General features: G+C 36.6%; 1 long non-coding RNA gene and 1 pseudogene across 1 annotated transcript; one reads left to right on the forward strand and one right to left on the reverse strand.

Moving 5' to 3' along the window:
* Positions 1-334: 334 nt before the first annotated feature.
* On the forward strand, positions 335-2,999 carry LOC136230749 (uncharacterized). Its single transcript, XR_010689522.1, has 4 exons — positions 335-547; positions 825-966; positions 1,033-1,104; positions 1,931-2,999. It is a non-coding gene; the product is annotated as an uncharacterized lncRNA (long non-coding RNA).
* Positions 3,000-26,280: 23,281 nt separating this feature from the next.
* LOC136229670 (transcription factor TCP4-like) lies at positions 26,281-26,909 on the reverse strand (annotated as a pseudogene).
* Positions 26,910-27,265: the final 356 nt, after the last annotated feature.

Here is a 27,265-nt window from a genome sequence, read left to right on the forward strand (position 1 = left end):
CAGAATTCAAATAAAAAGGCACAAAATAAAATTATATTTAAAGAAATACAGTCTATGGTTGTAAAAGAAATAAAAATACAGAATAAAAAAAGAAAACCAATAATAACTATAGATTTACTGAATCTAAATTTTAAGAAATAGAATAGTTGTCTAAACAATCTATTTAATATACTAAAAGCAGGAACTCAGGCTACTGATTTGTCATTCCCTTATTCACTCCAAGCTGATGTGTAATTTTTTTATATTTTTAGTAATATTTTAACTTTTTGTGTTAAATATCGCCTTTCACACCTCCTTTTACACGGTTTACTTTCTCCGCTTTTTCAGCCCTCATTTTCAACTGCTTCGCTCTCCCTTCTTCTTCCCTCACCCAAATATCATTTTTAATTGCTTCTCTCTCCCTCAACTGCTTCTTCAAATATTAAGCTCTCCACTCTCCATCGCGTTTTAATTCATCTGCTCTCATTTGCGTCTCCAGTCCGGCTTATGCTGCCGCTCTCTCTTTCCGTCGGTATCTTTACCAGTCTGGCTTCTTCTATTAGCGCCGGTATGTCCTGTTTCCTGAGCCCCTCTTTTCTTGGTTTTCGATTTTTGCTGTGGTTATTTCCTTTGTGTGGTGGCTGGTGGTGGCCGGATTTAGGTTCTTTACCAGTCTGGCTTCTTCAGAATATCTGTTTTTGCCTCACTTCTTCACCTCTCTGTTTAAACCATGATAATCTTCTGTTTGGTGCCTCTTTTTTTCACAATTTTGTTTTCCGTAGATTTTTGTTTCTGATATTTAATAGATGTATTTTTCTTTTTGATTTTTCTCATCCCTTTTGCAGGTTGGTTTTCGATAAATGACATTGAGCTTTTCATTTTTACTTCAAATATATATTTAAATTCAAAGAAATACTCAATTCAAGGACATCCGGTCTATATGCCAGAAAATGGCTTCAAGAACCTTAGTTCCTCATCAAGCTAAAGGTGATGTTTCACTCAAATTTTTAATCTTATAATGCATTATCCTTAATATTATCTGTCTAATGGCAGATAATCTGAACGTGTAATTAATTATAGTTGATATGCTCCTCACACGGGTTATAGCAAGCATCAATCTTACAGGTAGATTTATTTCTCTTTTTCTTTTTTAATCACTTGCACTCATCATGCTCAGATTTTGCTTTCCTTCTATGTTTTTTCTTCCTCTAACTTTATCAAATCCCACCATTCTTGAGAATGTATTTGAGCAAAATGTAAAGATCGTTGAGCCACAGTTAACAAACATGGAGGAAGATTCTATCCCTAATGTCAAGAATTAAATTGCATATAGAATAAATTGACAACTTAAGAGTTGAGGTATTTGTATGGTCTTTCATAGTTTGGCTGTTCAGAATTTTTTTTTCTCTTTTGATAGATTTTGGGATCCTGTAACAGTGTAGTTATTGGTTCTTTCAAATCTATGCTTCAGTAACATGCTGGTAATTTGTGCATGCTTAAACCAGTTGCAAGGGAAATGATTTTTCTGCAAAAGTATTCATCGTTAATCATATTATGTGTAGCTCATTCTAGATGAACTTTTGTTGATTGGTACATTACTAGGCAGGAAATCGAGAAATATTAAATATTAACTGCAGTTTATGAATGAATTAAATATTAACTGCAGTTTCATGGCTGCTCTTAAATGGCTTGGTAACCGGCCGGAGGCTGCTCTCATCCGTTCGTCCTTCATTCTTATTCTTATAAGCCATGTACGAGAAGAACTTCCTATCACTAAATAACAATTTCGGAGCTGTTGTAGTTGATACTTTTGTTCTCCCAAGTATCACCGTAAAATTGAAGTTTCTAATGTTCTATTGTAGATGGCGGTGACAGGCTGCTGTTATGGGACTTATTTTAAGCATTTTCCTTTGAAACTATGGACATTGTTTCAAAGCATTTTTTTCTTCAGGTACAGATATCTACATGCTCACTTTGGGGGATTTTTGGAGTTGAACTACCATTGACCTTTACCTCCACCGAAGATCATTTGCTGACAGATTGTAAGTATCTTATTATTTGGCTTGCCATTTTAAATGGATTATATGAAACATAATAACTGAACTATTGTGGACACAACTATCCCTATTTATGAACATACAAAAGATTATGCAGTATTGCAGCTCAGTTTTGTTCTGCTTCTTTCTCTTCTATTTCTCTTAGTGAGGCTAACAGTGGCGTCCCTTATTGTTTATATGCAAGGATGTTTTTTGAGTTGTCAAAAAAATTAGAGCTGTATGTAATCAGCAGGTATTTCATAAGCTGATTCATAGCACGGTTAAGTTTTGCTTTGTTTTGTTGTTTAGACAAAAATTGAAGGCAATAACAATAATGTGACCTCCAGATAGATATTTGATCTTATGACATAGTTTTGTTTTTAGACCAGAAAAGTTTAACCCAAAATGAGAAATACAATTGCTTAGATACTCTATGAAGAAACAGATGAGAATGTAATTTCTAACTCTTATATTCTTTTAATGATGAAAATATTCAAATCTGATATTTTTGCAATTTTCGTGGTCATATTATCATGTAGTTTATCTTTCAGCTCCTTAATTTCATGCCTTTAGGTATATCTTTCAGCTCCTAAATTATGTTTGCAGCGGAAACCAGATTGAGAAAGCTTCCTATAAACTTCGCAAATCATAGTAAGTTCAATTCGTTACTCTATTATTTTGCTGTATTTTCTTAGTATTTTTACTAGCCATAAATATCAAGACATTTTGTTGCAATTATCAAAGATCAGTTCTGCCTTGGAGGCATGAGGTTTCCTGGATGACTGAAAAAGCTTGAAAACTGTTGTATATGGCTCATTTTATCAAAGGGGCTGATCCTGGAGTGGTCATCGAGCAGAACGACATTGACATGCTAGGATTAGTGGGCCGGGGTGCGGGGGCAGAGCCCCGCGGTATGGTACAGGGGTATTTCGGTAATTTGTATCACGCATTATAAATACATGTAAAAAAAACTGTATCTTTCAGTTACACGATCAATAATAAAACCGCTCATCGCTCCCGGAGACATAGGCAATTCAAAACTGCCGAACTTCGTTAACAAATCCTTGTGTTCGATCTTTGCTTGATTAATTTCTATTTTATTTAGCTTCATTTTCAACAAAAACATTTCAGAATGGTGTTATGCATGTGGCATTTACAGACAACAACTGTTTATGGGAGAAATTCCAGAAATTCAATAGGTTCCTCTATTCCCTTTTGCTTTATTAAAATTCCAGAATCTCCTACTCAATATCAATCAATATTTCTCTAGATGTTTGTTGGTTTTATGTCTTCCATGGGAAATTAATTCTAGAGATTGTCCTTCTCCCCCAGAGGTAAGTCATTCGTGCCTGCCTCTTTTGGTTTGTTTACTAGCTTTGATTGTTTTGGTTGTCTTCTCAGTTTCTATAATGAATATGGGAAGGTATGACATTCAAGCAAGTTTCTCTTGCTTTGCTAAGTGATTATGCAATATTGAATGTCATTTTTGGGCTTATTGACTGATTTTGTAGATGGAATATGAAAGCTGGATAAAGCAACCCCTAATCAGGATGAAGCCAAAAAAATGTTTGTTATTTTTTTTTATTGAAGCAACTGCCTGTGCGTGTTGTTCCGGGAGTATTACAGAATTTCTCCTTATTCGAGTGTTCATGGTTATGGGTCAAAGTCTTGACAGCCTTAGTCCATGTCTTTTTTTCAATACGTGTCTACAATTAGTTTTTCTTTTTTCGATGTTTTATTAACATAAGCATATACTTAAATAGGGTCTGGTGGACTATGATTTTTTCTAGACCAAGGATATCTGGATGTTCAGACAGAGTAAGTACTTATAACTACCATCCAACAAGGTTCAGTATCTGGTGTCTAAATGGATTTTTCTCCACATGTTATTTTCCTTGCATATTATATTATCTGGAAGTAATTCGAGTCAAAATAATATTGGTTCGGCTTTGAGTACAGTTGAAGAACTGCCCAAAACTGGCTTTAAGTATAGTTGATGAATTGCTTTGAAACAAGGACATATTCCTTTTATGTAGTTGATTATTTAAGTCGTTCTATGTTCCTTTTATGTTAAATACAATGACATGTTGTGGATCTTTGTGGTTGAGCGTATTTTTTTCATCAACGCTCCCTCCACAACATCTTGATCAAAGTCACAGCTGGATGAAAGTCAAAAGTGCAAAAACATGGAGCGAGAAAATTTTGTACTGTTTAGAGCAAAACTTTCAATTTACGTATATGTGTTTTATTAATTTGGTTTGTTATGCAACCTATAATTCTGTTTCTCAGTATCATGTTCTTCATTAATTTGGTTTGTGTTTTAGGTACTCATTATTTAGGCTACACCACTGATAAAACAATTAAGAGAAGGAATGTTAATTGTATATTTATTAAAGTTTTAATAGTATGATATTCACACATAGATACAATAGTATATTTTGCTCACTATATTAGTTGTCTTATTATTTACTTCTTCCAACTTATATGTTCAGTAACGTTTTCATAGATTACAAAACGTTGAATGGGAAGTTCCACTTTAATATTTTATTTGTGTGTATCAAACTAATTGATTTATCTTATAGAGACATCAAGAAGCCAATATTATAGAAAATATAACCATGAAAAGAAAATATAATCCATGAAGATTGTTAAATAATTATATACTTGCATCACGAATTTTACATTCTAAGTGAAATATGGTTTCTATTGGTAATTTGAATAATGAACTTCTTTTTGGTAGAATATTATTAACATTAGGGATTGCCTTTGTCCGAATGAAATGATAAAATTTTATTTCTAATCAAGATCAATTTTACTTATGCATAATAGTTTATTTGAACAGATTGTTTTGATTGTAATTTTAATTGTTATATTGAACATTTTAAACAACGTTGTCAATTACTTGAAAGAATTTCATGCATTTTGATAGGTTACTTATAACTATGTTTGGACATGGTAAACATTTGGTCAACTTTTTGTGGTTAAATTAGTTATTGACATTATGATAAAATTTGTAACTTTGTTAGCAATTTTAGATGGGTGCCTTTTAGAAATTTAAATAATAGTCAATCAATTTGTACAAATTATTTGTTATGCAGAGATAAAATTGATCTTGATTGTAAAAGTTAAGGATAAAATTGTACTGTTTCAAAAATTAAGGATAAATCTGTAATTTTCAAAAGTGATTGGGTTAAATTTGATACTTATCTCTTAATATTATCATGAATTCATACATAGTAAAAAATTAAAAAAAATTCCCCCACCTTAATTTTCTATATAAAAAATTTATAGTTGTACTTGAAATGTATTATTAATATAATTTTGTTAGGTATAATAAATTTGTACATCCCGTGCAATGCACGGGCTTAAATCTAGTTTTGGTATAATTTGCTGCCAATCTTTTTTCCAATAGAAAATTTGTTACCAATGTTTAAAATTGCATAGCACAAGCAATATTTTTTTAAGTAAAAGTACGGAAAAAAAAACTTATGGCTTGCCCAATTAGCAAATAGATAAATCCTAATTGAAAAAATTAGTGCAATTCACGAGGTTCTGAATTTGAAAAATTAATCTAACTTCAATTCAACCTAACATTTGAGTTCATATAAAGCCGAAAATCTAAATTTTAGTTAGAGTTGTACAAAATATACTAGAAAACCTAACACCTAGCAACATATACTAGAAAAGAATGCAAATGTACAAAATATTTATTTTAGTTATTTTGAAAAAAAAAAACAAATAATAAAGAAAACGTAGATAAAGTAGCGAGAGATATGGAACCTGGGTAACGGCAGAAAGAAAATTTCATCTCTAAAAAAAATGGAACTAACAACTATTGTTTTATAACAATTGAGAACATAATACCTATTATATATAAAAAATCGAATAATGATCTTCAGAAACATAAAGATTTCCTATAATTTTTGACACTTTTGCGTTTTTCGATTTTACTTATCCACGCATTTTCTATTTCTATCAGATTTCTTCAATTGGAGATAGCAAAGTTTGAATTTTCCAAATTCTTAAAGAAAATGCTATTAAATAATTTATCAATGGAAACCACTTTTAAATAGATCTGAATCTGTTAATAAAGTAAGAACAAAATTATAAGACTATATTATTGAAAGTAAGAACAAAATTATAAACTATATTGTAAGAGTATGAAAAACAATAATAATACATCATCAAAATTAAAAGTTGATGAGGACTTTAGTTTTCGCTAGCCAATGAATATAATTGTAAAATACTATCTGTCATGATTTATATATATATTTATTTGTGACTTTTGGATTTCATTTACTTTGTATTTTTTCATCTTTCTGTAACTCTTACTTTCTTTTATTACTTTAATAAATAGGCCAGTAATTGACAATTTTTTTATTATTTATCTATAAATGACTTTTCAATTTTCTTTCGGTTATTATTAATTAATTAAATCTTTTTAATTTTGATTTTTTACTACGTTGACAACTCATTAAAAATATCCAAAAGACTTCTCATAATTTATCTCTACTTCCACTATTGAATGTAGTATAAATATTAATTAGAAATTAGAAATTAGAAATTAGAAATATTAATTATATTTTTTCATAATTAAAATATTTGTTTAATAAACAATTATTACTATATGTTTTTTTTAAACATATTACTATATGGTTTTTTTTTTGGTAGGGTAACATATTACTATATGGTTAAATAAGAAGATGTTATTTATCTAATTAATTAATTAATGCTTTCCTAGGTTACTAGGTTGCGGAATAAAGAAAGAAAACAATATATGCCTTAGAGGTGTAATTGGTCAACCATGGAAGATGACGTTTACTCAATTCTTGTTCGTATGGATCGGAGTTAGGGACATTCTACGCTAGGTGTTCACAAGTTGAACAATTTGTGCTACACGAAATAAATATAATCATCTATATAAATAAAGGTCTAACTTACCCAAAAGGGTGAGGAGTTAATACCTCACATATGAAACCATATAGCTTACTCATTTAGTAATGTGAGATATTTAACAAACTACTTATTTCATGTAATTAGTTCTATTAATATTTAGTTTAAGAGGAGGTGTTACTATTTAAAGGAAGCAATTGAAAAATTTAAATCTATATTTTTTTTGGTAGAAAAGGAAAGGAAAGCAAACGAAACAAAAGCAACTATACCGGGATTAGCCTAGGAAAGCTAACCCCAATCCTATCCTCTAAAAGAAGAGGAGAAAGAGCGATAGGGTGAACGGTAAGGGTAGAAACACCTAACACCCCCTCATGGCCAGCCGCCGCTAAGTGATCTGCAACACGGTTCTGTTCCCGGAAAATGTGGCTGAACTCAAGGATTTCAAATGAGGAGCTAAACCTCTTAATAGCTTTAATAAGGTTGCGGCTATGAAGACCCATGACATGATTACCCAAAATCATATTGATGGCCTCCAAGTTATCAGACTCCACAGAAAGCCTCTTAACACCCAGCCTAATCGCCAGCTGGATTCCAGAGAGAATGCCCCATAGCTCCGCAGAGAAGGAAGAACCCAAACCCAAATTCTGGGTAAACCCAGAAAGCCAGGCGCCTCCTGCATCCCTAAGAACACCTCCGGCAGCAATCTTACCATTACTGAGGCAGGATCCATCAGTATTCAGCTTCACAACCCCCTCTCTCGGCCTGCTCCAACTCACAAGGTGGACATCACTACTCTGGGAAGATCTGGCAAGGGACTCACCTTTGAAACTATCAATAATAGAGGAGAGTTTCTTCAAGAAGCGCTCAGCTAAGTTAGGCAAAAGCACATCTTTATTATCAAAAATCTCCTCGTTTCTCCATTTCCAAACTTGGTGACAAATAATGGCAAAGAAAATGTCCCCATGCTCCATATAAGACAATAACTTTCCCCTAATACCATTAGAGAACCAGTCGTTCACTGAATGGGACATGAAGGAAGAGAAAGTATGTTGTGGGAGAATTTTCTTCCAAACCTCTTCACTCTTAGGGCAATCCCTAAGAGCATGGCACAAAGATTCAATATGGCCTCTACATCTACCGCAAGCTCCAGAGGTTGCCAAATGCCTTCTGTACCTATCTGAGTTAGTAAGTAACCTGCCTTTAACGCCCAGCCACAGGAAGCTCCTCATACGGTAGGGGACTTTAAGGGACCAAATGGTCTTCCAAATATCCGAGGGATTATCAGTCCTATTCAGGAAAAAAGCTTCAAAGGCAGATTTGCAAGAATAAACTCCATTGTTAGTCAGCGCCCATCAATGCCTATCCATATCTTCCTCTTGATTACTCACCTTCACTCCTCTAATTCTAAGGAGAGTCTCAAGGCTAAAGAAAGAATCAAACTTAGGCCAAATCCAGTCCCCTTCAGAGTCCACCACATCGGCTAACCTCCAGTTGTGGATATCACTAGGCGGGGGGGGGGGGGGGGGGGGGAAGTACACACATCCACTAAAGGTTTATCCCCAATCCAGGTATCAAACCAGAAGCTAATGGACTTACCATTACCCACCTCCAGACCAACCCCCGAGCAGAACTCAGCAAATATGGCGCTAAGCCCTTTCCAGAGGAAGGAACAATTGACAACTCTCTCTTTAGGGCCCCCGAAGATCTTATCTTTTCGATACTTACCACAAAGAAGGCGATCCCAGAGAGAGGAGGGGCATTGCCACATACGCCAAAGGAGTTTCATTAATAAAACCTTATTACTATCATTAGCTTTCCTAATGCCCAAACCACCTGAATCTTTGGGCTGACAAACCTCACTCCAAGGCACCAGATGGATCTTTCTTCCCTCCGCAGCTTCCCCCCATAGGAACCTCCTGTTAATCTTATCAAGATCATTAAGCACAGGATCCGGAAGCTGACAAGCCTGCATGATGTGGTTGGGAGCTGCACAATTCACCGATTGAATTAAAGTCAGGCGGCCAGCGAGGGAGAGAGTCTTGGCTTTCCACGTGGCACACCTCGTATTGGCTTTGTCTAAAGTCTCTTTAAAGGAAACTTTAGACACTCTCTCACTGTGGAGGGGAATACCCAGATACTTCCCAAGAGAATTAGTAAGAGGAAAACCAGACAAATCACTTAATCTTTTACAAATTCTCGGATTCATATTCTTAGAGCACATCATCCTAGACTTCTGGATATTAAGTCTCTGACCAGAGGCCGAACAAAAACAATCCAGAATATCCATAATGATGCTCAACTGCTCCTCATTACCTTTCAGAAAGATAAGGACATCGTCAGCAAAGAATAAGTGAGTCACCTAGGGACAGAAGCTGTTGATGGCCACCGGGTGGAAACTCCCAATATCAATGGCATCTTGAATAAAGTGGGAAAGCCTCTCCATAGCAATAACAAAAAGGAAGGGGCTCATAGGATCGCTCTGACGGATGCCCCGACCCGAAGAGAACTCCTCCGACATATCCCCATTTACCATAACCTGAAACACAGGAGAAGTAATGCAAACCTTAATAAGCTTTCTCCAACTGTTCGGAATCCTAGCTCTCTCCAGACTCTCCATCAGGAAATTCCAGTTGATGCGATCATAGGCCTTCTCCAAATCCAGCTTAAGAGCCACAATGCCTTTCTTTCCTTTCCTAATCTTCATAGTATGCACCATTTCTTGGGCAATCACCATATTATCCATCATTTGTCTACCGGGTACAAAGCTACCCTGATTCTGACAAATGATCATCGGAAGAATGTCCCGGATTCTATTAGCCACAATCTTTGTAATCGTTTTGTAAAGAACATTACAAAGACTGATGGGTCTCATATGCAAAAAGGAAGAAGGCTTATCAATTTTTGGAATAAGGACCATGAGAGTTCTATTAACCAGCTCAATATCCTTAGACCCATTGAACACTCCTATGATAAAATCATAGATACCCTCCTTCACAACACCCCAATTCTTGTGGTAGAAGCCAGCAGGAAGACCATCAATACCAGGCGCTTTAGACGCCCCAATGCTGAAGATGGCATGGTCAATCTCTTTTCGGGAAATAGGAAGAAAGGCACTCTAACTGATATCCTTACTGATCAAAGGAAAGGTAGCAACAGAGTGAGCCCTCTCTAGCTGGACAGGATCCTCTTTGAAAAGCTCCTTATAGAACTCCAGAGCCAAATTCTGAATCGCCTCATCTTCATACACCCACTCCCCATTAGAATCCTTGATAGCCTCAATTCTATTCCTCTGCCTCCTGATCATAGTGGACAGATGGAAGTACCTGGTATTACGATCCCCATCTCTAATCCAGGATTTCCTAGACTTCTGGAACCAGAGAAGCTCCTCCTGCCTAGGCACAGCTTCCAGCTCCTTCTGAAGGGTTCTAAGGAGGCCATCTAAACTGTGATCAAACCTCACATCCAACCTACGCTGAACGCCCTCCATCCTTTTTAACAACTTATTCTTTCTTCTAATAATGTGCCCAAAGACATTCCTATTCCAACCAAGCACATTATTCCTGAACCCTTTAGCAGCTTGCAGGACATTCGAATGAGGTTTCCAATTATCTTGGACGAACTCCTTAAACTTAAGATGGGACTCCCAAGCCAGCTGGTACCGGAACGGTCTTTTCCCCCTAGGGCGGTTGCCTCTCAAAAGTCTAAACAAAATAGGGCAATGATCCGAATGATGGAACGGAAGATTTAAAACAGAACACTCAGGGAAAGAAGTCAGGGCAGACACATTAACATAGACCTTGTCCAAACGAACAAAGGTATTATTGCGTTTCCAAGTGAATCTATGACCCGAAGCCCCCAAGTCGGAAAGCCCACATAAATCCATATTATTTTTATGGTGAAGACAGCGATTAACATAATGATTGGAACCTCCTCTCTGGTCACTCATAAGGCCGATATCATTAAAGTCACCCGCAATAAACCAGGGCTCAGAGATGATGCTACTCATCGAAAAGAGAACATCCCACAGCCGTTTGCGATTAACTAAGATAGGATCAGCATACACAAGGGTAGTCAAGAAGGGAGTAATACCAGAAATGCTCACTTTACAGTGAATGAACTGCTTATCGATACTAATAACATCAAAATGAATCCGATCTGGCCTCCAGAAAAGCCAGATCCCACCAGCTCGGCCAGTAGCCTCCGATCTAACACACCTCCAGTTCTTAAACTTATTAACCACCTCATCTGTTTTCTCTCCAGTAATCTTAGTTTCCAGTAAAGCAAAACACGAGGGGTTAAATTGTTTAATAAGGTCATTAATATGGATACGGGTAGCTTTGCTAGCCGCACCCCTAACATTCCAGCACAACAAGTCCATAGAAAGGAGGACACTGACCGCACCAACCTACCTAAGCCAGGTATTTACTATGGGCTCCTAAGAGCCTCACCGAGGTACCCGCAGGCCCCTCTTCTCTGAAAAAGCCAAGGAATTCTGGATGCTTTTTTGTTTGCCCTTTGGCTTTTTCAAGCCAGGTTTAATAACCCCCATTGGATTCCCAATTCTAGGATCACCACTAAGAATAGAAGACCTACCCTCAATAGTCTCCTTCATCTTTCGGGCCGCCTGAACCAGGGGACCCCTGAGCTTCATTCTTGGAAGCAAAGAGAGGATTAACAGAATCAACCACTTGCTCAGAAGACACAACAGACTCCAGACCCGGCATACTGTGCTCCATAAGCTCATCTCCCTGGACAGGCTCATGAACGTCTTCGATAGATAGGGCACCAAACCTAGAGCCAGACCTAAGCGCTAAGCTGGTACCAGCCTCCTCCCTAGCTTTGGGGGTAGGCTTCTCCTTCACACTAGGGGCAGCAATAGGCTTAGTAAGAGAGGAATTCCCCTTCTTGATAATATTAGGAGGAAGATTCTGCACAATAGGAAGCTGAGTTCTATGACGAATAGTCCGTTTAGCTACCATCCAAGAACCGAAGTTTCCTTCATTCCCTTGGTTACCTACAGAGTTACTCCCACTCTCCATAATAGTCTCCTTCAAAACACTCTCCCTTTTGGGGGAACCTTCCTAAGAATGACCATAAATGCCATAATCATAACAAATGTTATGTAAACCTTCATATTCGATAAAGAACACCTTGTTCTGAACACAGAACTTAGATAATAAGGGTTTCGCAAGATCCACATCCACACAAACCCTAGCAAACTTGCCCCTAATGGCATCAATAGTAGTCTTATCCACATGGTGGACCTTCCCAACCATGCCTCCTATTTTGCTTAGGAATTTCTCACTGTAATACTCAATGGGAAGGCCCGGAAACCTAACCCAAGTCAAAATCCTGTTAACAGTAGAATCATGAGGATTAAAATTTGGAACCCAAGGCCGTAAAGCCAAAACATGGTTGGAAATAATATATGGGTCCCCCTTGATCACAGTATTGTAATCCTCAACTCTAGTAAACTTGATGACATAGAAGTCATTTTCAAGGTCAGTAATACTGACTTTCCCTTTCCTAGTCAATTGGGCTTGAATCCTTTGGGCAAAATAATTAAAGCTGATCCTCTTCCCCAACACCTTAACTATCAAAGACACCTTCCACTTCTCTCTGAGTTCCCTCTTCTCTTCTGAAGACAGTCTAATGACCGGACAAAGAGGATCATCCTGGACACCATCCTCCTCGTCAGAATCAGAGAACAGATCCGCAGAATCCCCTACCATCTCCACTTCCTCTAAGCAGAGCTCCTCCTCAACCACCCCTATAACTGTGTATTTCCAAGACCCTTTACCTATCCCGTTATTGCCAACTGCAGTCCTGGGGGAGGCCATGTTCCTCTGTCCCTGAATATCATGCCCAGCCTCAACAGGGCTCTGACTCGAGGCAACCTGCCCCCCAAATGCTGCCCCAGCCTGCCCAGCACTGTCCGGAATAGGACAACCAATGCCAGGTACAGTGTCGGAAAATCCAGGCCAACGCCCAGCCCTAGCATCGGCAGGCACCGTGCGGTGCCCGGCGCCATCAGCAGGGAAGACAGGCGCCGCACAATCCGCAGGCGGCATTTTGCCCACATGGCCATCCGGGACCACGGGGAGCGAGGCGCAGGCAACATCACCTACCGATCCCGTGCGCCCACCCCCCAAACTTCCTGCAACCAATTCCCCAGGCCCAGGGCGCCTCTGGTCCAACCTCCCAACCACAGATTCCCCATCCAGCAACGACGCCTGCGCCCTAGGCGGATCCGCAAGCAAAGCACCACCCCCAACAGATCCAGGCGCCGCGCCCCTGCCCCCGTGATCCCAGGCCCCTCCAGCCCCCCAATCCCCTAAACCGACGCCGCAACCTGCCGGATCTAACCCCTCGACCCCTTGCCAAGCCCCCTGACCCCGCTCCCGGGAGCGGTCCCTCACCCGCTCGCCACTCCCCCTTTTCTCCCTTGCATCCCCTGCCGATAACACAACGTCGCCAGCCGACTCTCCATCCGGCACCAGATCCGAAGCCCGCCCTTCCCCAGCCGCACGATCCGCCTCTCCAAGATCGGATCTGCCGCCATCGCCTCCCCCCTCCAAATTCCGCCTAGCCCTAGGTCTCTCTCTCTCTCTGTCTTTCGCCATCCCACTTTCTTTTTCTAATCCGATGAGAGATCTGAAAGAGAGGAGATAGATCTAAAAGAATGAAAAAGATCTAAAAGAGAGAAATAGATCTGAGAGAGAGAAGATAGATCTCAAAATTCTCCATCTTCATAAAAATTCTTCACCATGACAACAGATCTGAGAGAGAGAAGACAGATATGAAAAAGAGAAGATATCTAAAAGAGAAGAGATAGATTTCAAAATTCTCCATCTTCATAAAAAATTTTCACCATGACAACAGATTTGAGAGAGAGAAGACAGATCTGAAAAAGAGAAGATAGATCTAAAAGAGAGAGGAAAGATTTAATATAGAAAAATTTAAATCTATATTAATATTTGATACACTTTTATATTATTTCCAGACACACTTTACATGCTCCCCACACTCGTGTTTAATCAATAAATGAGTTGTGAGACCATTTAATTTAAAAGGCTAAAATACTCTTAAATGTTAAGAGTTTTTAAATATCCTATAAAAAATCATGTGTCAAATAGTTTATTTATAATAACAAGATTGGATCTGATCTCCTGTTTCCTTGTATGCCAAATTTTTAATTAATAAACCTTAAAATTGACACAAATTTACTTTTTCTTATTATAAAATTAAACACGAGTAACAATAAGACATGTTATCACAATTATCTATATTAACTCGAAATTCATTAAATATGCTTCTCACTCTCCAAAAATTCACTTTGTGTTTACACTTATTTTTAATTATTTATAGTTTTATATGTACAGTATAGAAGAAGAAGGATCTCTAGAGAATTGCATAAAAACAAGAAAAGATGAACGGAAACTGAAAAATTACCTAATCTATGCTAACTGTCCCTGTATATACGATGACTAGAATACAAAAAGCTAAAACACCCTTATAATAACTTGTTTACTTTTACAATTTATCCCCTAATTACATTTTCACTCACATTATACAAAAAGCTGGAGCACATATAAATAAAACTTTAAGCTTAATTAAGGATTTGGTAAAAATGTCAGCATTAGTGGTCCAAATTGCCATAGGATGTACTAATCCTGCTTTATGTTTTTCCTGATAAACACTGTTCAAAGCTAAAGCTGTCTAAAACGTTTGGATGTTCGAAATCGAGAATCTGTTCTGTTTAGTTATTTTTGGTGTTTTTTTTTTCTCTAGGCGATTTTTAGCCGCATGAGCTCTGCCTGGGCCGTCTCGACCCTACATAGGCCGTCTAGCCGTTGTTTAAGCGACGATGAACAAAAACATTTTTTATTGTAAATTTATTATTTGCTTTATTATAATTCACTTTTGAGTTCTTTCAATGATATTGTTGTTCAAATGTGAATGTTTGTAAATTTTTAAAGTTATATGTTACAAATATACTTAGTTTTCTATATTAAATAATTTTATATAATTAACTTTTTTATGATAGTATAATGCATTTTTCATTGAATTTATAGAAATTCGTTGATAAACAAATAAAAAATAAAAAATACAAATCCTATTAATTCTTGATTAATCCCCGACTATTGTCTATCATTTTTTGCAACCTTCTAGATAAAGTGGCTGTTTAATTTGATGTGATTTGTTTGCTGTGGAAAGTGGGATTATTTGTTAAATATATTGCATATTGATTGTCTCATAATTAGACCTGTTCATGAGTCCGTTGGCCCGCCCAACCCGTCTAGGCCCGCACTTCATGGGTTGGGTTTGGATATTGATATTTGATCTTTGGCCCGGCCCGGTCCAAGCCCGCTCAAGCCCGCATATAAAATGGGTTGGGCTTGGGATTGCTCTCAAAATCCCAAGTGAGCCCGGCCCGGCTTGATTTTATATTATATAGTAATATTTTTAATTGTATATATATATATATATATATGTGTGGTGTATTTAAAAAAAAAAATTTACTCCTGTTACTAAATTTTGTAGTTGAATCTAAAATTAAATTACTCTAAAGTCCTAAAATAATAACATTAGAATTTTTTTTTTTTTTTAATATTAACATATTAGATGGGCGGGTTGGGCGGGCTTGGGAATTACTTTTTATAGTCAAGCCCAGCCCGGCCCGAGCCCGATATAAATATAGGTGGGCTGGGTTGGGCTTGGACAAGATAATTATATGTAAAGCCCGGTTAGGCCCGGCCCGAACCCGGCCCGGCCCAACCCATGAACAGATCTACTCATAATAATGGAACATGATGCTTGTGTCCAACTTTCAATGCTTTGAAGAATGTAAAATAACCATTTTGTGCTGTTACAAAGGCCATTTCCATGTACTCTCTGCTGCTTCAATTCAAAACCTCAAAACAAGTAAATGCGTGAAAGACCAATTAAATGGCATGCAATACACATAAATGAGTGAATCAAAACACAATGCAAACAAATAATGAGAAAGAGTTTATAACAAAGTTGGATATGTTTATTCATAATCGTGAATTCAAGCCTCTAGACAAATGAGAAAGAAGTTGTTTATCATTCTCAAATTTAGCCATGTCTTCCTCGGTCAAGCTAATCCATGCCTCTATTCCTTTTCCTTTTTTGGTGTCAGCAAGCATTATAAAATTGTCAAGAAACATCATTGATGTGGCTACCCATTCCGGTTTTCCCCAACCAAAATCAGCTTCGTACATAGGAAAATTGCACAAACTACTGAAATTCAACCTAACTATATTTCCTTTTATACCTTCCATAAATGTTTCCTTAGCGAAATTCAACTCTCCATTCTGAATTTTCTTTAGAGACTCTGCATTCACAGTTTCAATGGAATCTTTCATCTTTCTCCCAATTTCATAATATTCATCAGTACTATCAATCACTGTTGGAGCCGTCCATATAAGATTCCCAAATGAATGTTTTGGGATTGGCGGATCCAATAATTGTCGCACGTTCGCCGCATTCATCACCACCCACCGGTTATTATTAGTTGCGGCTCTTATCCGACTCAATATGAAAACAGATAAAGCCAACACGCGTGACAGCTTTTCACCATTAGCACTATATTTATCTCTAAGACCCGATATTGTGAACGCATCAAACACAAATGATTTTGTCACAACATTTTCCTTGAAGACCCATTGTGTGAGATCAAATCCAGATAGGTTTTGAGGTGGAAAGATGGAAGATGAACCAAAGGGAGGAATTTCAACTGTATTTCCTCTAGCAACCGCAGCCCAACTGTTGAGGAATATGAACATTGATAAAGCATCACCAAGCATATGTGGCATGGCAAATGCAACGCCTAATCCGCCACAGTTGAAGTAGGTAATCTGAAACAAAGATCCATACTGATGTATACCTTTATCAGGCTGTAAAGGGATGAATTTGTTGTTGTTATTATAGTATTGGTTTCGGTTTCGAAGAATATCTGAGAGGTTGCAGTTAGCTTTGGTTTGGATAAAGAGAGCACCTTCGTCGTTGCAATCTGTGTAGGAGTAGTTGTTAATACGGCCGGCAAGAGCGTAGAATATGGTTAAGGATTTTGATAAAGATTGTTTTAAAAAGTTGCATAATTCATGGTTGGGAATGTTGGGGTTTTCATAGAAGAGAAGTATAGGAATGGAAATTGGGAATTGATTTTGATCAATGAATGAGAATTGGAGTTTACGGAGATGATGTGGTGTAGGAGATGATGGCTTGATTAATTCTTTGGAAATGAATTCAACTTCAATCTCCATTATCTTGTAAAATAAAGAAGATGATGAGTTGATTTAGTTATGCCAAATGAAGGGAGATAGTATAGATATATATATATAGTGAAACTCACAGTATATAATATTCGAGATAGTCATCATGGGACGCAAAAGGAGAGGCGATGAACAAGGAAAAGGAAGTGAGGAATAATGAATAGCAATGATGATTAAAGAAATTAGGAATTATGTTGATTATGTCATGCACATGGCGATTATTTTAATTATATTATGATCATGAACCCCACTTACTTCCTTTAAGTACGTTTATGGTTTGGAGTTCATTTTCAGTTTTATAAGAGCCTACACTCAAAGGTAATAAAGCTATTAATTTATCACCTTAAGTGAGTTTGATTGTAGAATTCTCCATAATTAGAGTAAAGTATAAGTTCTCTTCTAGATGACTCTCTAGCCTTTCCTTAAGCTTAAATAAATAATAATAAAAAAAGCCTAATACACAAATAACCCCCTGAACTTGTCCAAATGTTACAACTGCCCCCTCAAATTTCAATTGTAACAACTTATCTCTTAAACTTGTCCAATTGTAAAATATAACTCCAATTTGGGAATTTTTTTACCCTGTATTTGAAGCAACCGTAAAAACGTTTCCCCGGATTCGTATCACGCCAAAGATCTGATTATCACACTCCACGAGCATTGCAACTTTTGTATTTCACATGTTTCTTCAATTGCAGTTCATGTCAGCAATTTGGGGTTATATTTTACAATTGGACAAGTTTGAGGGGTTATGTTTTACAATTGGACAAGTTTGAAGGGTAAGTTGTTATAATTAAAAGTTGGAGGGGGCAGTTGCAACATTTGAACAAGTTCAAGGGGTTATTTGTGTATTAGGCGTAAAAAAAACTCCATACATGAGTGTCCATGTACTGTACTCAAAACATGAGATGTCTCCCAAATCTATATATACTTTTAAAAGTTATAAATCACTCTAATATTGTCTAATTGCATTATAATTTATTTTTATCCAATTGTATTCAATAACTCTATATTTTTTTTTGTTAGATCGAATTCAATAACAGTTTTCTTTGTCCAATTGCATTCAATAATTTTAATTCGAACTGCTCACTGAACTTTCAAAAGTTCATGCCATTTTTATCTATTTGACATTTTTTTAACATGTGACGAATATTTTAACAAGTGACGGAGTGTTTCTCATATTTTTCGCATCTAATAAATTTTATTGAGAAATAAGAAGAAATTAAATACAATCAGACAAGGATATGGATAATTTGGAACTTTTAATACTTCAGGAATATGCTTAAAACACTATTTGACCTCTAGTCTATCCAAAATTTTGGTTTTTGACCATTAACCTATCCAAAATGCTTATTTTCATCCCTTACCTATTACATTATCAAATTTTCAGATGTATTAAGAAAAGGCTTAAAGCATATTTTGGCCCTTGACCTATCCAAAATTTGTGCATTTGGCCCCTGATCTATTATTTGATCACATTTGGCCCCTGACCTATCAAATTAGAAAAAATTCAACCCATATTGAATGGAAAATTAACTTTGTTAGAAAATTAACAGCGGTCACCAATACAAAAACGACACATGACACACAAATAAAATTAATTTTCAACTAGATATGGCAATAGTAACTATTTTACACAGTAAAAATAAATCCTAAAAACTTTTCTAGTGTTTCGATAGAGTGAAAATTAATTTTATTTATGTGTCATGTGTCATTTTTGTGTTGGTTACTGCCGTTAATTTTTCAACACAGTTAATTTTTCATTCAATATGGGTTGGATTTTATCTAATTTGATAGGTTATGGGCCAAATATGATCAAATAATAGGTCATGGGTCAAATGCACAAATTTTGGATAGGTCAGGGGTCAAAAAGTGCTTTAAGCCATTAAGAAAATGATTGATTTGAATAAATTTATGGAACATAGACTAAAATACACTTTATCTTTTTTTTATTAATAATTCTCATTTTTTTTGTGTCATAAATTGAAAACTTAAAATGACAAAAATGCAATTAATATCAAACTCATTAATAAGGGTAAAATAGAAAAAAGTTGCATTGGAAACTAAACCTAACAAGTAATACATGATATTTGTGTTTTAAGGTTAAGATACAAGAATTAAGAAATGTAATTAATTTTAATTAAAAAGATTTTGTTACCCTTATATTAATTGCATCAACTAATTAATTTTTATCTATTCTCAAAATAAAAAGACAACTTAAATAAAAGTATATTTGGTAAAAGTTAATTAATGGGCATGTATTGAATCAAAACCTCATGTATTATGGAACAAAAAAAATTCTCTAAAAAGACAAATACTATGAAATACATAAAGCATGAAATGAGAAAATTTGATGAAATATGATAATTATTTTGAAATGGATGTTGTATTTGATTACATTTTCCCCATGACCTATTTCAAATTGATGAATATAACTGAAATTTTATAAATTTTAGATAAGTCAGGAGCAAATATAACCAAATAACGGTTAGAGTGCAAAAACTAACACTTTCCATAAATGGAAGCAAATAATATCAAATAATAATAGATGAAGAGCTTAAAACAACATTTTGGATAGCCCAAGTAAAAGGAAAACAGTTCATTAAAAGAACCTTCTAGGAGAAATGCACATGTTTAATATATGCACAAGCTACAATTGATGTTGAGATCTACGACTAATGTTATTTCAATCAAAAAAGAAAAATAAAATTGGGGATTGGTGTTGCCAGCTCACAATCACATGATTAAAACTTTTTTTTATCGGTAATCTATTAAATAATACGTACATTTTTTCTCTCTTAACTTTTTTTTATCAATCTTAATTATGTTTCTTTGGTTGTGTATTTTCCTATGCACTTAAAAGACTTACAGGGAAAATTGCACATTTTCAAGCAATTATAAAACTAATTTTTTATATATATTTGCTGCAAATTGTTAGATAGGTAAATAATTCTATTATTTAGAAAAATTCTATTGTTTAGAAAATAGATTATTTCCTTATTATTTCATTGATTGTAGACTTAATTATAGTCTTAATTGTAGGTTTAATTATATATTGTGTTGTGTATATAAACACTTCTTAATCAATGAAAACGTCAAGAGGTTCTACCTCTGTTATGGTATCAGAGTTTAAACCCTCACTGCTGCACTCGCATTCCCTTTCTCTTCTGCTACTTTTTTAATCCAAAACCAACCCTGATCGAAAAACCTGCCTCATCTTCTCCTCCTCCTCCTCCTTCACCCATTCATCCCCTTTCATCATGGGCTTCCCAACTTGGAATTTTGGGGCCCCGTCCTTCACCTCCACAAACTCATGTTGCTCATACTCACCATTCTTTCATTCCCACTGATATTACAGAGGCTATGCATACTATGACCATTACACCAACGCCCGAACAATGGCATATGGACACCGGGACTACATCTCATATGACCGCTGATAGAGATACGCTCACATCTTATTTTAATATGAGTCAAAATCGTAACATAATTATTGGTAATGGTCAAAGTGTTCCAATTCGTGGTCAAAGTGAAAGATCTACGAATGGGGGGGGGGGGGGGCTTATTATGAGATGTAACAGTGAGGGTGATCTTTATCCTGTCACACCCAGATCTGCTTCTGATTTATCTTATCCTTCTGCTTTTTCTGCTTTATCTCCTACCATTTGGCATAATCGTTTGGGACATCCAGGGGCTAATGTTTTAAGCACCCTTCAGAATAATAAATTTATTTCTTGTACTAAGAAATTGGATGCTTCAGTTTGTTCTTCTTGTGTTTATGGGAAACAAATAAAATTGCCATTCGCCAAGTCTAATAGTTATACATGCATGCCCTTTGATATTGTTCATAGTGATGTTTGGACGTCACCCATTTTAAGCTCTAGTGGTCATCGCTATTATGTCATTTTTCTTGATAATTATACAAATTTCTTATGGACATTCCCCTTAGCAAATAAATCTCAAGTATATTCCACTTTTCTTTCCTTTCGTACTTTTGTTCGCACACAATTTGAACGAGACATCAAAACCTTTCAATGTGGTAATGATGGCGAATATAATAACATACAATTTCATCAATTTTGTCAAACTAATGACATGCAATTTCGCTTCTCTTGTCCTCAGACCTCTTCTCAAAATGGGAAATCAGAACGAACCATTCGTACTATCAATAATGTTATTCGCACAATTCTAAATCATGCGTCTATTCCCTTCTCTTTTTGGACTCATACACTCGAACATGCTACGCATCTTCTCAATATCTACCCTTATAAAATTCTGGGTTTCCAATCACCCACCAAAATTCTATACCAACGTGACCCTAGTTTTTTCCATTTACGCATTTTTTGTTGTTTGTGCTTTCCCCTTATCCCCTCTACATACCGAACTAAATTGCAAGCCCGATCTTCTCCATGTGTTTTCTTAAGATACTCGTCAAACCATCGGGGTTACAAATGTTTTGATCTGATAAACAATAAAATTATTATCTCAATGCATGTCACATTTGATGAAAAAGTATTCCCATTTGCTACTCTTCAAAAACCAACACCTACTCCTTCTCCTACCTCAGGTCTACTCTCTCCGTCTATTTTTTATTCTCCACCACCCATGCATAAAAACAATATCACCATGCCACCTTCCCATAACATTCCAGCTACACCCTCTTCCCATTTACCACCTGCTACTCCCATACCGCCCCACACCTCACCCATACTATCTCCTTCCAACTCGTCAGTTCACTTGCCTCACCCCTCACCCAACTCGCCCTCTTCTATATTAAATAACTCACCATATACTCCTACCCACGCCATTGATCCAACACCACATACTCCCCCTACTGCCCTAACTATTCCCCTTGTCGCCCCCTCACATCCTATGACTACCCGAGCCCAACATGGTATCTTTAAACCTCGTCGTGTTCTAAACCTTCACACAACCACTCCTAAACCGATTTCTCCCATACCCACAAATCCCTCCCTTGCATTACGTGACCCGAATTGGAAACTTGCTATGACCGACGAATACGAGGCTCTTATTAAAAATAAGACGTGGGTACTTGTACCACGTCCTAAAGCCACTAATGTTATTCGTAGTTGGTGGATTTTCAGGTACAAAACTAATGCAAATAGGTCATTTGAGAGGTATAAGGCTCGCTTAGTTGGCAATGGGGTGAGTCAGTTGGTTGGTGTGGATTGTGGAGATACTTTTAGCCCAGTAGTCAAGTCGGCAATAATTCGAGCATTTCTGAGCAATGCCCTTTTAAAGAACTAGAGTCTCCATCAACTTGATGTGAAGAATGCTTTTCTTCACGGTGATCTTAATGAAACTGTCTATATGCATCAACCTTTGGGGTTTCACGACCCTGAACATCCAGATCATGTTTGTTTATTCAAAAAGTCACTCCATGGGCTCAAACAGGCCCCTCGGGCTTGGTACCAACGGTTTGCCTCCTTTCTCTCTACATTGGGTTTCTCTTATAGTGTTTTTGACCACTCTCTTTTTGTGTTTCGCCGAGGAAACGACATAGCTTATTTACTCTTTATGTTAATGATATTGTTCTGACTGCTTTTTCCACTACTTTAAGAGAATCCATCATACGGAAACTTAGTTCAGAGTTTGCTATGAAGGATTTGGGTCCAGTAAGCTACTTCTTGGGTATATCAGTTTCTCGGACACCAGGGTCTCTCTTTTTGTCTCAAAAGAAATATGCTTCTGAAATTATTCACAAGGCTGGACTCTCCTGTTCCAATTCATGCGCTACACCTGTTGACACTAAACAAAAGCTTAGCCTTTCTTCTGGTTCTCCTTATCATGATCCATCCGAGTACTGGAGTCTTGCCGGTGCTTTACAGTATTTGACTCTCACTCGGTCGGATATCTCTTACGCAGTTCAGCAAGTCTGTTTGTTTATGCATGACCCCAGGACCCAGCACATGGCCGCCATAAAACAGATACTTCGATATGTTAAGGGGACTCTTGATTTTGGGCTTACACTTACTACATCTTCTATTGATTCTTTAGTCTCTTATACTGATGCTGATTGGGGCGGTTGTCCTGACACTCGGCGATCCACATCAGGCTATTGTGTTTTTCTTGGTGATAATCTCATTTCTTGGTCAGCAAAATGCCAACCTACTCTCTCTCGCTCTAGTGCCGAAGCCGAGTATCGAGGGGTAGCTAATGTTGTCTCTGAAACTTGCTGGATTCGAAATCTTCTCCTTGAGCTCCACTGTCAGATTCGGAAGGCCACTCTGGCTTACTGTGACAATGTAAGTGCTGTCTACCTCTCTGGTAATCATGTTCAACATCAACACACCAAACACATAGAGATGGATATTCATTTTGTGCGTGAAAAGCTTGCCAAAGGCGAAGTACGAGTTCTTCATGTTCCTTCCCGACATCAAATAGCTGATATTTTCAACAAAGGTCTACCACAGATTCTTTTTGACGACTCCAGATCTAGTCTCAACGTTCGACCTCCTCCCGCTTCGACTATGAGGGTGTGTTAGATATGTAAATAATCCTATTATTTAGGAAAATCCTATTGTTTAGAAAATAGATTATTTCCTTATTATTCCCTTGATTGTAGGCTTAATTGTAACCTTAATTGTAGGCTTAATTATGTATTGTGTTGTGTATATAAACACTTCTTAATCAATGAAAATGTCAAGGGGTTCTACCTCTATTACAAATCTCATACACTGCAAGTAAACATGACTTTAATTGTCATTTTATACAAAGTAATATGCTCCGTGGACTCAGTTCAATATATACATTTATTTTTTAACACCAATTATTTCTCATAGATTAGTATTCACATTCTTTTTTTTTATTCATCGGGTTATAACTCTATTAGTATGATAGAATTCTCGGTTGAAAGAGCCGTTAAAACATTTGTTTTTTATTATTATTATTTTTAATTTTTTTACTTGACTTTGATGACAAATATTTCTATTGCTGTTGTTACACTCCCTAGTCCTTATGGTAATGGTAGGTGACAAACTTGGCCACCGCATTCAGTCACTGCATACCTTCTCACTAACTGCTGTTTTTCTTTTTACATATATATGTTATCCAAGAATTAAATTTGTTTTGAGTTTTTTATATAAAAATTATAATAGTTATAAAAATTAATTCTCAATAAAAATTACAATTATATTATCAAACAAAAATTAATTCTCAATAAAAATTACAATTTTTATAATAGTTATAAAAATTACAATTATATTATCTAACAAAAATTAATTTTTTTTGAACCACTAACAAAAATTAATTGATGACCAAATTTTAACCTTAACATTTTAGGTGAAATGCGGGTAAATTTCATACGTAGTGTACAACGTCTGTCCCATTTCAAACTTTGATGTATAACCTTTATTTTGTCACACTATAATGTACAACCTTGTGCGTGACCTCTCACTATGGTGTGCAGCAGGTAAAAATGACCGGTCAACGCATGGTCAATGCGCTACATCAGCAGTTTGACCTCTCTAAAAATAAAAGTTTGACTCACCACATGTAAAATTACTAAAATACCCTTATTTGGGTTTACTTTCTAAAACCACCATAGAAGTACATTATCTTTCTCTCTTCAACCATTTTCATAAATCCTTCTCTATCTTCACGCGATATCATCTTCCCTTTCTCTTAACCTACATTCCTCTTTTTGTAAAAAAAAAAAAATTTAAAATATCGATGATATTGGGTTTTTCATTCAACATAATTTCTAGCGGTGATGCTGTATATTTTTTTAATAAATGAAAAATGAGTTGAGAGGGTTCAGGGGAGGAGGAGAAGTTTTATCCAAATTCATCCTCTATCCCATATATCACCAGCAGATCTTTAGTCAAAAATTCATATTTTGTATCATGTACCTGCTCAAATTTTGACATTGAGATCCTAAACTTCAATTTAGTATTATTCAAGTCTTAATTAAAATTTATCCTTCCCTCTTTCAGACATGCAATGCACCATTGATGAAGACATACATAAGGGTTAAATTTTAATAAAATAAAAGTAAAAAAGTTGAAATTCACCAATTTAAAGTTCAGTCCAGTAGTTGAAATTTGGCAAATTAGGGTGACAAAAAACATAATTTTGGCATATTCGTACAAGTTTTGATTCATGTTTCTCCAACAAAGAGCAGCTTCAGTAGAGATTACGTTACACTTATGTTATGAAATAATCTTACGAAGAATTGCATAAACAAGAGATGGGATGATGGGGCAAGAGAAAGTGACCCTCAAGCAAGATCAAGTGCCAGTTGAACAACAACTTCAAATGGCGGTAAGGCTGGGTATTTTTAAATAAATGAAAAATGCCTTGAGGGGGTTCAGGGGAGGAGGAGAATGGGGTCGTTGCTGAAAGAGTTGGGAACAGAAAAGAGAGAAGAGTTAGAGAGAGAAAGAAATTTGAAGAGAGAGAAAAAGAAATAAAGCTTAACCACGTAAGAGAGAAGAAGATGAAGACAGGAAGGAAAAGGGGTAAAAGAGCAAAAATAATAAAAAAAAAATTTAATTTATGGGTCCCATTTTATTAATGAGTAGGATGGAAAATACTAATGTGCCGCGTTGACTTCGTGTTGACCGGTCATTTTTAACTGCTGTACACCATAGTGAGAAGTCAGCTATAAGGTCGTACATTTTAGTGTGACAAAATGAAGGTTGTACACCATGTATGAAATTTACCTGAGGAAATGCAAATTTAGCCTTAACGTAGGATAAATTACATACGTGGTGTACAACTTTTAACTGTTTTCACATTTTGGTATACAACCTTTAATTTTGCACACTAAACTGTACAAACTTCAGGTGACCTCCCTCTAAAGTGTACAACCGATAATTGTGACCGGTCAACCCAAAGTCAATGTGCCACATCATCATTTTTATCCTACCCATTATAAAAAGTGGGACCCACTCCTTATGAAATTATAAAAATACCTTTTACCCTCATATAATTACTAAATGCCATTGTCTTCTTCCTTCCTCCAATTTTTCTCCATCTTTCTCTTTTCCTTTCTCTCTCTAAATCTTCTCTCTCTAACTCCTCTCTCTCTCACTCCTCTCTCTCTCCGATCATCACAGCCTGAAGTTTATTACCATTGATAAAAAATGAAATGAAGATGATGTCTCCACAGATGCACAAATCGGAAAAAACGATTTTATTGTGTCGGCTATGGCGTCGGAGTCTAGAGATGGAGGCAGAAAGCTTGAATTATTGTCCAGATTAAGATGATTCTGCTGCTGCTGCTGCTCTTCCATGTTTTGAACATCACTTCATAGTGTCGCCGATGTTCTGCCGCTTCCGTTACCACCAAGAACATCAAAATTTTCCATTGTAAGATTATAATCTCTCTCATCATTAATTTGATCTTGTTGAGTGGTTTGTTTAGCGTTGGTAGCAGTAGTAGTCAGAGTCCAAACAGGTAGCTCAACTAGCTCATCAATTGCGGACTTAGCTTTTTTTATAAGCCAATCTACAGCCTTGCTGGGACGGTCGTAGCCGAGGCGGTCCTAAACTGGATTGCAGTATGAGCAGCGAGACGTACGCGGCGGTCTCTAGGACCTTTAGCCATGCAAACCTTGCTGTGACGGTCTTTTCTTCCGGTAGAGTGGACAATATGACCGCCTTAAACTTCCACTATCTCTCCTCCGGTGTTTCTTGCACCCAATCTTGATGTTGTTGCTTGGTGGTGGCTCTCCCCCATTTTTCCAGCATATTCGATGCTCTGCTCCGCCAAGGTTGAAGAAGAAGATGAGAATAAAGATCGCTTCTTTGATGACTGTAGAGGAAGTTGAGGCGGCTATAAATCCAATTTCTCATACAAATGCTGGTTCTGGTTGTGATCTTGGTGAGGTTGTGTGGATTGGAAATATTGATGACGAATGAGAAAGGGTAAGTGATGAAAGTTATGGTCTTGGTCTTCTTCTCCTTGTTTTTCAATCGTAATAAACTTCAGGTTGTGATGATCGAAGACAGAGAGAGGAGAGAGAGAGACTTAGTGAGAGGAGTTAGAGAGAGAAGATTTAGAGAGAGAAAGGAAAAGAGAAAGATGGAGAAAAA

The sequence above is a fragment of the Euphorbia lathyris genome, chromosome 5 (genome assembly GCF_963576675.1).
Source record: "Euphorbia lathyris chromosome 5, ddEupLath1.1, whole genome shotgun sequence".
Classification (NCBI taxonomy): Eukaryota; Viridiplantae; Streptophyta; class Magnoliopsida; order Malpighiales; family Euphorbiaceae; genus Euphorbia; species Euphorbia lathyris.